This window comes from Erinaceus europaeus, chromosome 9 (genome assembly GCF_950295315.1).
Source record: "Erinaceus europaeus chromosome 9, mEriEur2.1, whole genome shotgun sequence".
Lineage (NCBI taxonomy): Eukaryota > Metazoa > Chordata > Mammalia > Eulipotyphla > Erinaceidae > Erinaceus > Erinaceus europaeus.
This window is the reverse complement of record NC_080170.1, coordinates 17,149,063-17,156,503: the sequence shown is the minus strand read 5'-3', so window position 1 is coordinate 17,156,503 and position 7,441 is coordinate 17,149,063.

Sequence of the window (7,441 nt, the reverse complement as noted above, 5' to 3'; positions counted from 1 at the left end):
CTACCCAACAACAACAGCATCAATAACTATAAAAAAAACAAGGGAAACAAAAGGGGATAAGTAAAAAATATATTTAAAAAAAGAATAGGAAAGCTATCAAGGTAGGGGACTGGATATGGACTTGTTGTGGTGGGAATTGTGTGGACTTCTACCCCTCTTATCCTATGGTTTTGTCAGTATTTCATTTCTATAAATAAAAAAAGGGGGAAATCTTAAGGACATCATCAAATATGGTTAGAGCCAATATGTAAATCCTATAAAGTCACAGGAAGAAAAATATTCAGCTGTGCTTATATACAAACAATTAACAGAAAAGAATTGAGGGCTCAGAGCCACACAGAAGAGAGTTAAAAAGTACAATATACATAGGAATAAGTTTTACTAGGGAAATAAAAGAACTGCTCACTAAAAGTTGAAGACATTGATAAAGGATGTGGCACTTTGGAGTATGCATCTCCAGAGAAAAAGCCATCATTAGAAGAAAAACATGTCACTTGAAAAATAGTTCAACTGTACCAGACCGAGATGAGCAGTGGTCCACGACTAGGCAAAGATCCGTATGCCCCCCATAGAAGATTAATGGTAGAGATAGCCCTCAGCCAAAGTCTAAAACAATTCTGGGTATGACCTCCCCTGGGAACATGACGATACTAAGCATTGCATAAGGAAGAAGGTCCCTCATGGTGCAGGGGTCTCAGAAAGATTATAAGAGGGAAAAAAAGAATCACCGTGCCTTTGTAAAACAGCAGGCTGCAGAGAGCCAAGCGGTGTATACTAATCTGGAGGATGGGTGGGTTAGGCCCCAGGTTGATGCACCAGATGTCGGGTTACATCACAGGGGAGACAAGTGACCAGGGACTCATGGCTAAGCAGGAGTGCAATGAAATGCCTTTATTGATCAGAGAAAATGCCTTTATATCTTTTGAAATGGAAGTGGCAAGTGGGAAAAGAAATACAGGTCCAAGAAGGATAATAGAGAACCTAATGGGTGTTATATTGTTACATGGGAAACTGGGGGGTGTTATGCATGCACAAACTATTGTATTTACAGTTGAATGTAAAACATTGATTTCCCAATACAGAAATTTTAAAAAAGTAAGCAACGGACTTTAATAGACATGGCTGAAAATGTGTGATAGGAGAGTGAAAAGGTCTTCCGCATCCCTTATGGAATTGACAGTCAATTTCACCATAAGACATCTTCTCACATCGGCTAAAGTCACCGCTATCAAAACCAAAAGATGACAGATGCTGGCAAGGTTTAGATCTGATAAGCCTTTGCTTTGCTTGAATGAATGAAATATTGTTCAACTAGTATAAAAAAAAAAAAACAGATTCAATGTTTTCTATAGACAATGAAAAGAGAAGTAAAATTTGGTTCAGCAATTCTGCTTCCAGGTATGTGTCCCCAAAACATGAAGCCAGGATCCTGATGTCTTCATTTCTATCTTCACTGTAGCATTGTTCACAGTAGATATCTAGTCTGAATGAATAAACAGGATTTAATGTATTATTCAGTCTTATTCTATGGACTATCTTTCAATCTTAAAAAAAAAAACAGAACTTTTGCAGTGTCAACAATAGCAATAGACTTGCAGAGCATTATGCGAAGGTATACAGGCTGAGTCAGTTCTAGAAATCTAGTGTACAACATGAATAATTTATGTAGCAGAACAAAGGTATTTAGGACTGACTTTTCAGATGTGACTACCATTAACTGTAAGTCAATAAGGGGCAGGCTGGTGGCACATCTGCTTGAGCACACATATCACTGCACTGTGGTTCCAGGCCCTCACCACCTTCGGGTGAAAGCTGCTTGACTGGAGAAACAGGTCTGCAGGTCTTTCTTCTCCCTCTCTATCTTTCCTGCCCAACTCCACTCAAACTGTCCTATCTAAAAAAAAAAAAGGTGTGGGAGGGGAAGGAAAAATGGCTGGCTGGAGCAGAGGTGAGTTCTTAGTGCAGGACTAGCAGAAACTTGGTGGCAGTTTAAAAAAAAAAAGGAATTTGTAAAAATTCTGTGACCACTTCAAAGTTACAAACACATTTCAAATGCTTAAGGCAACACTTGAATCTGTTTAAATAACCAACCACCCAGCCCACCCAGTTCATACACTTTATTTTGTTTCCCTTCCATAGTTTTGATTGGTTGTTTTGCCTGGCCCATAGCCACAGCATCTTCTTGTCTCCAAAACCAGGCTGTTTTTGTTATTATTATTATTTTATTTTTCCCTGGAATTAAATGTTAACCATAATTTAAGATTTCCTTTTTCGGAACTTTGTGTATTTCTGTCATCGGTCCAAAATCTGCATGCAAAGTGTGGTCTCAGTTGAACAAACAAGTGAAAGGGCATGTTTCATTTGTAACGAGGACATGGTCTCTGGCTTATAGAGTGTGCCTGGTTTAAACCAGTATGGAAGCAAGTTGTATTATATAAATATCAGTCCTGCTTTAGTCCCCATGGAGGCAAAGGGAATCTCTGTAAAAACAATTCCTGAATACTAAACACTCCCAAAACTTTGCTATTAATTACATGGGACTCTAGGTAAGGGACTTTTATTTGAGATTGCATTTAACTAAATTGTATCAGTATCTACTCTGAACAACTTGATCTTGATGAGGTCGAGAGTCATGTCAAATATAAAATGACAATTATCACCCATAGAGCATTCCCTTCCACAAAGTAGGCCCTTCAAATCACTGCTCATCCTAGGCTAAATATGGGCCTCGGCTCACATCAATTTGATCTTCATGGATTAGCAGCTCAAATGTGCATCACACACATGGCGAAGCAGTACAATATCAAGTGAGATTTTCTGTCTCTGCCCAAATGACTCTTTAAACCAATGAGGAAGAAATATAACATTTGTATTAGAAAATAAAAGTTCTATAAAATGAACAACATATAAGATCTACTGGGGAGCCCACAAACTGCCCCCTTGTGAGTTGCTCTATTTTCATGGCTTATTCCACATGCCTTCCTTAGAACATGTAACCTGACCTTAACCTCCAAGTCCATTCTTCTTACCATCTACCTGCTTCAGACCTTAGAGAGAGCACTTCCTTTCCAAGATCCCAGATCCAGTGCCACATGGCTGCTCAAGAAAGGTCAAGCTGAAGTCCCCAGAGAAAGGGAAGGCAGATGTCAGCAATTCCAGAAAGATGGTACCCAACCTTTGTTCTTTACCAGGAAGAGTTCCTGGGAGTCATCAGTGGGTTTGCTGGCAGGTGAGCTCAGCCCCCTGCTCTGAGTGGATAGGGCCTCAGGGGCTGGGCCACACCCCTGAAGCCTGTGGTACAGATGGAACAATCGCTGCCAAACAGGGAGAAAGAATAAATGGTGTCTGAATATTGTGCCTGGCTTGGAAATGTGTCAGAAGAAAGCTGAATTTCCCTGATGCCTCCATTTCTCAGAAAATGAACCTGACAGTGAGGAAGCCTGTGACTGCACCTCTTGCTAGGGAGCCTATTTGTGGCGAGAAAGAACAAAAGAAAAAGTTTGGTTGGTGGTATGTAGTCACATTCTCCCATATGGTTAAAAGAATTACCACTTTGTCTCAGTGGATTATGTATGGCTCATTCAAATATCCCTGCAACTTACCTAGCATGTGTCTGGGAGAAGGCCCATGACCATAAAGTTCTCCTCTCAGGTCCCAGTGGAATGAAGACATCAAAACTTACCTGGTTACCTCCAACCACAGTTGCTAATTAAAACCATCCTGATCACCCACTAGAGCAGTTGCATCAGGCAGTAGGAAGTATCTTTGTTCAGTAACCGCAGTGAGTTCTGAGAAATGACAGCAATTCAAAGACACAACCTCATGGATAACTCCCTGAGCATTTGGGCCACTCTTGAGATGGCTAAGGACTGGGATCCAAACAGACACATGTGGATTCCTCTCTGTAATAAACTTCGTGCCCCTTGACATTTTTTTCAATTATTTATATAGTGGAAATATTGACAAGACCATAGGATAAGAGGGTTACAGTTCTCATCTGCTCAACTCTGTATCCCACCCCCTGCCTTGGATGTTATCCTATTCTTTACCCCTCTGGGAATATGGACCCAGGGCTATTAAGGGGCGCAGAATGTAGAAGGTGTGGCTTCTATAATTGTTTCCCCACTCTACATGGGTATTGGCAGTTCAATCCTTACTCCCAGCCTCTCTCTCTCTCTTTCCCTAGTGGGGCAGGGATCTGGGGAGGTGGGGCTCCAGGATACATTGGTGGGGTCATATGCCCAGGGAAGTCAGGCTGGAGCCCCTTGACATTTTTGACAGACAAATGAAATACTCAATGATGATTCCTTTTTACACTCTTGAGCTTGACTACTAAGAGTATAAGTCAACAGTTGCATTTTCAGTGCTCAAAATAGAAGTGTTAGTGGTTTTCCCTTGGTCATGGAATGCCCTGTCCATCTTCCAACACATTCTGATTCTACTTATTTATTCGGACTTAGTGTTTGCAGAAAGGAATTCCCACTGATTTTTTCCCATGTTCATTTTGTAACCTGACACCTTATTCTATTTCCAAATAATTCTCATAAGCTTTTGCTGGATTAATTAGGGTTTTCTTTGTATCCTATCACATCATATGCAGATAGTCACAGTTTGACTTCTTCTTTTCCAGTCAATGTCTTTAATTCGTTCCTCTGGCCTGATTGACATTGCAAGAAATTCCAACATTATGTGGAATAATAACAATCATAGGAAACGTACATCCTTACTATCTGCCCTAAGTGGAAATGCTTTCAGTTTCTCACAATGTAGTATGAAGTTGCCTATTGGTTTGTTGTATATGGACACCACTAAGTTAAGGAAAATTCCATCTATTTCATTTTTGAAGTTCTGATTATGAAAGGATGTTGGGTTTTATCTAAGGCTTTATCTACATCTGTTGAGATAATCATGTGGTTACAGTTTTATTATTTTTTAATTGATGCAATAGATCATATTGACTTATTTACATATACTGAACCAAAGTTCTGAAAAGTTGGTTTGAAACATGCAGACAAGTAGAATTGAACCACTACACACACACACCACACACACACACACACACACATATGCAAATAAACTTTAAATGAATTGCGGACCTAGGTTTTAGGCCAGAATCTATCAAGGACTTAGAGGAAAATATTGGCAGAACATACTTCCATCTAAAGTTTATAGGCATCTTCTGTAATACAAATCCAATTGCCAGAGAAAGACTAAAGCAAAGAGCAACAAGCATAACAACAACAAAAGGGACTCCCTAAAATGAAAAGCTTCTACACAGCAAAGGGAAGCACCTCCCCAACAAAGCGACTCCTTTCAGAAGAGGACATGATCTTTGCAGGCCATACATCAGAAAAAAGACTCATAATCAATTATATCAAGAGCTCCCCAAATTCAGCAAAGAACAAAGAACCTCCTAACAGATGAGGAGGACTGAATGTCAGGAACATCAAGGACTAGGCAGCACTTGCATGTCAGGGGTAGGAAAACAGGCTTGCTGAAGCCTGTATATTAGACAAGCAGGGAAAAAGGTGAGGGTTTCACAGATTTCGTCATGACTCTTGGCATGGCTGCACAGTCACAAGGTCAGAGAGATCAAAGCAAGGCCCTTAGCTTATCAAGTTGGATCAGAGTGTCTGCAAGAGCCGGCTCCTCCCTAGTAAGCCAGAGTGTGACTAGCAGGACTGAACTGGTGCTTAGGCCTGTGGCCCGTGAGCTGCAGTAGCTCACTGCTGGGGTGTGATCCTCTAGTTGGCCTGACTTGGGGGCTTGGAGGGCAGTGATCTGTCAGTGGACCTGGATGCATCTTCGGCTTGTCTCTGAGTTCCTTTGAAGCTTACCAGAGAACAGAGAGAAGTGGGCTGTGATCTGTCTGCATGACTTCGCTGCTTCCTGCAGAAACCTGTCTCAGTGTTTTGACCAATTCCATTGTCAGTCAACCTGAAAATGGTGGATGGGTGCAGCATGATAGAACTGCATTTTCTGTGAGGAAATCTCTCCCTAGGCTCCCTAGGAGGCAGCAATTCTAGAATGGTAAGCACAAAAAGGTCACCACTCACTGAAGGCTCAGATGCCACTACTATTATGATTGTGTCAGTGTAGTTTCTCAGAGGACAGCCAGCTTTGTGAACACTCATAGGCTGTCTTCAAAGAAGTGCCTGATTATGGTGTGGATGTCCTGTCAGAAGTGATCTGCTGAGTGTTTCTCGGAGTCAAGTCAGACTGCGAAGCACAGATGGACAGGTGGCTGTAGCCTGTGAGCTCATGTCTCGATAACACCAAGCCTCATCAGAGTTTCTCTAGTTTCAGGTCCCTTCCAACTGAAATACTGGATTGAACAATTGTCCACAGTCTTTCATTCCTTTTATAACCTCAGGTTGCCCTGGACGTGGAAAGCACTATTAGATAAGTTGATATGTGAGGGAGAGGCTATGTCTGCAGGAAGTGAGCTCACAGTTCTCATGCCTGGTGTGAGTAGAACATGGAACCCCTGTAACCAGGCGGGTACATTGGCCCCTACCCAGTTCATTTCACTGGAATCTTTCCTGCGTGAAAATGTTCTCATGCTGTTTTCCCAGTTTCTGGAGAAATAGGCACCAGAATACCCCTGAACAGAGTCCAGAAAGAAATTGCTTTTTAAATTGGATATTATGTCTTCCTTGCTGTGCCTGCACTCAGGTAAAACTGTGTGTCCTAGAGTAATCCGGATCAGGATTCCTCTCTGAGCTCTCCAAGGACAGCTTCCCTTGCAGTTCTCTCTCTCTCTCTCTCTCTCTCTCTCTCTCTGTGTGTGTGTGTGTGTGTGTGTGTGTGTGTGTGTGTGTGTGTGTGTGCATCTGTATGTCTATGTGTCTGTTTAGGGGCTGGGTGTGGGGAGGAAAATCCCATGAGGACTGTTGAGGTGAGGCCGAGGCAGGTGGTGGTTGAACCCACGGTCTTTCATGATCATTGCCCAAGACAGGAGGGTAGGATTGAAGCAGTGCTCTGGAGCCTCTAGATGAGCTTATGGAGCCCAGGCCCTCAAGCTGCCAATTTCCCTCCTTGGTGTGAGTGTGTCTGGAGTGGAATGATGGAGCTCTGAGTGAGAACCAGCAGGGACAGCCAGATGGGCTGCAGGCTCTGTGCCTGGCTCCAGGCAGTGAGGTAGGAGCTGCTCTGTGGGGATATCTACTCCATGTTCTTCGGTCAAGGCAGGTGCAGGTTGCAGGTGCCTCTATCCGCCTTCCTCCCTCTCTTCCTTCTCCTTTTTGATTTCTCTTTGCCCTTCAACTCAACCAAGAAATGGGAGACATGGCCAGTAGTAGGTATGGATTTCTGTCATGCTGCCACTGACTCCACACTGATAACACTGGTGGCAAGAAAACATTGAGAGAAGTGGTCCGGGAGGTGGCGCAGTCGTAAAGCTTGGACTCTCAAACATGAGGTCCCGAGTTTGATCACTGGC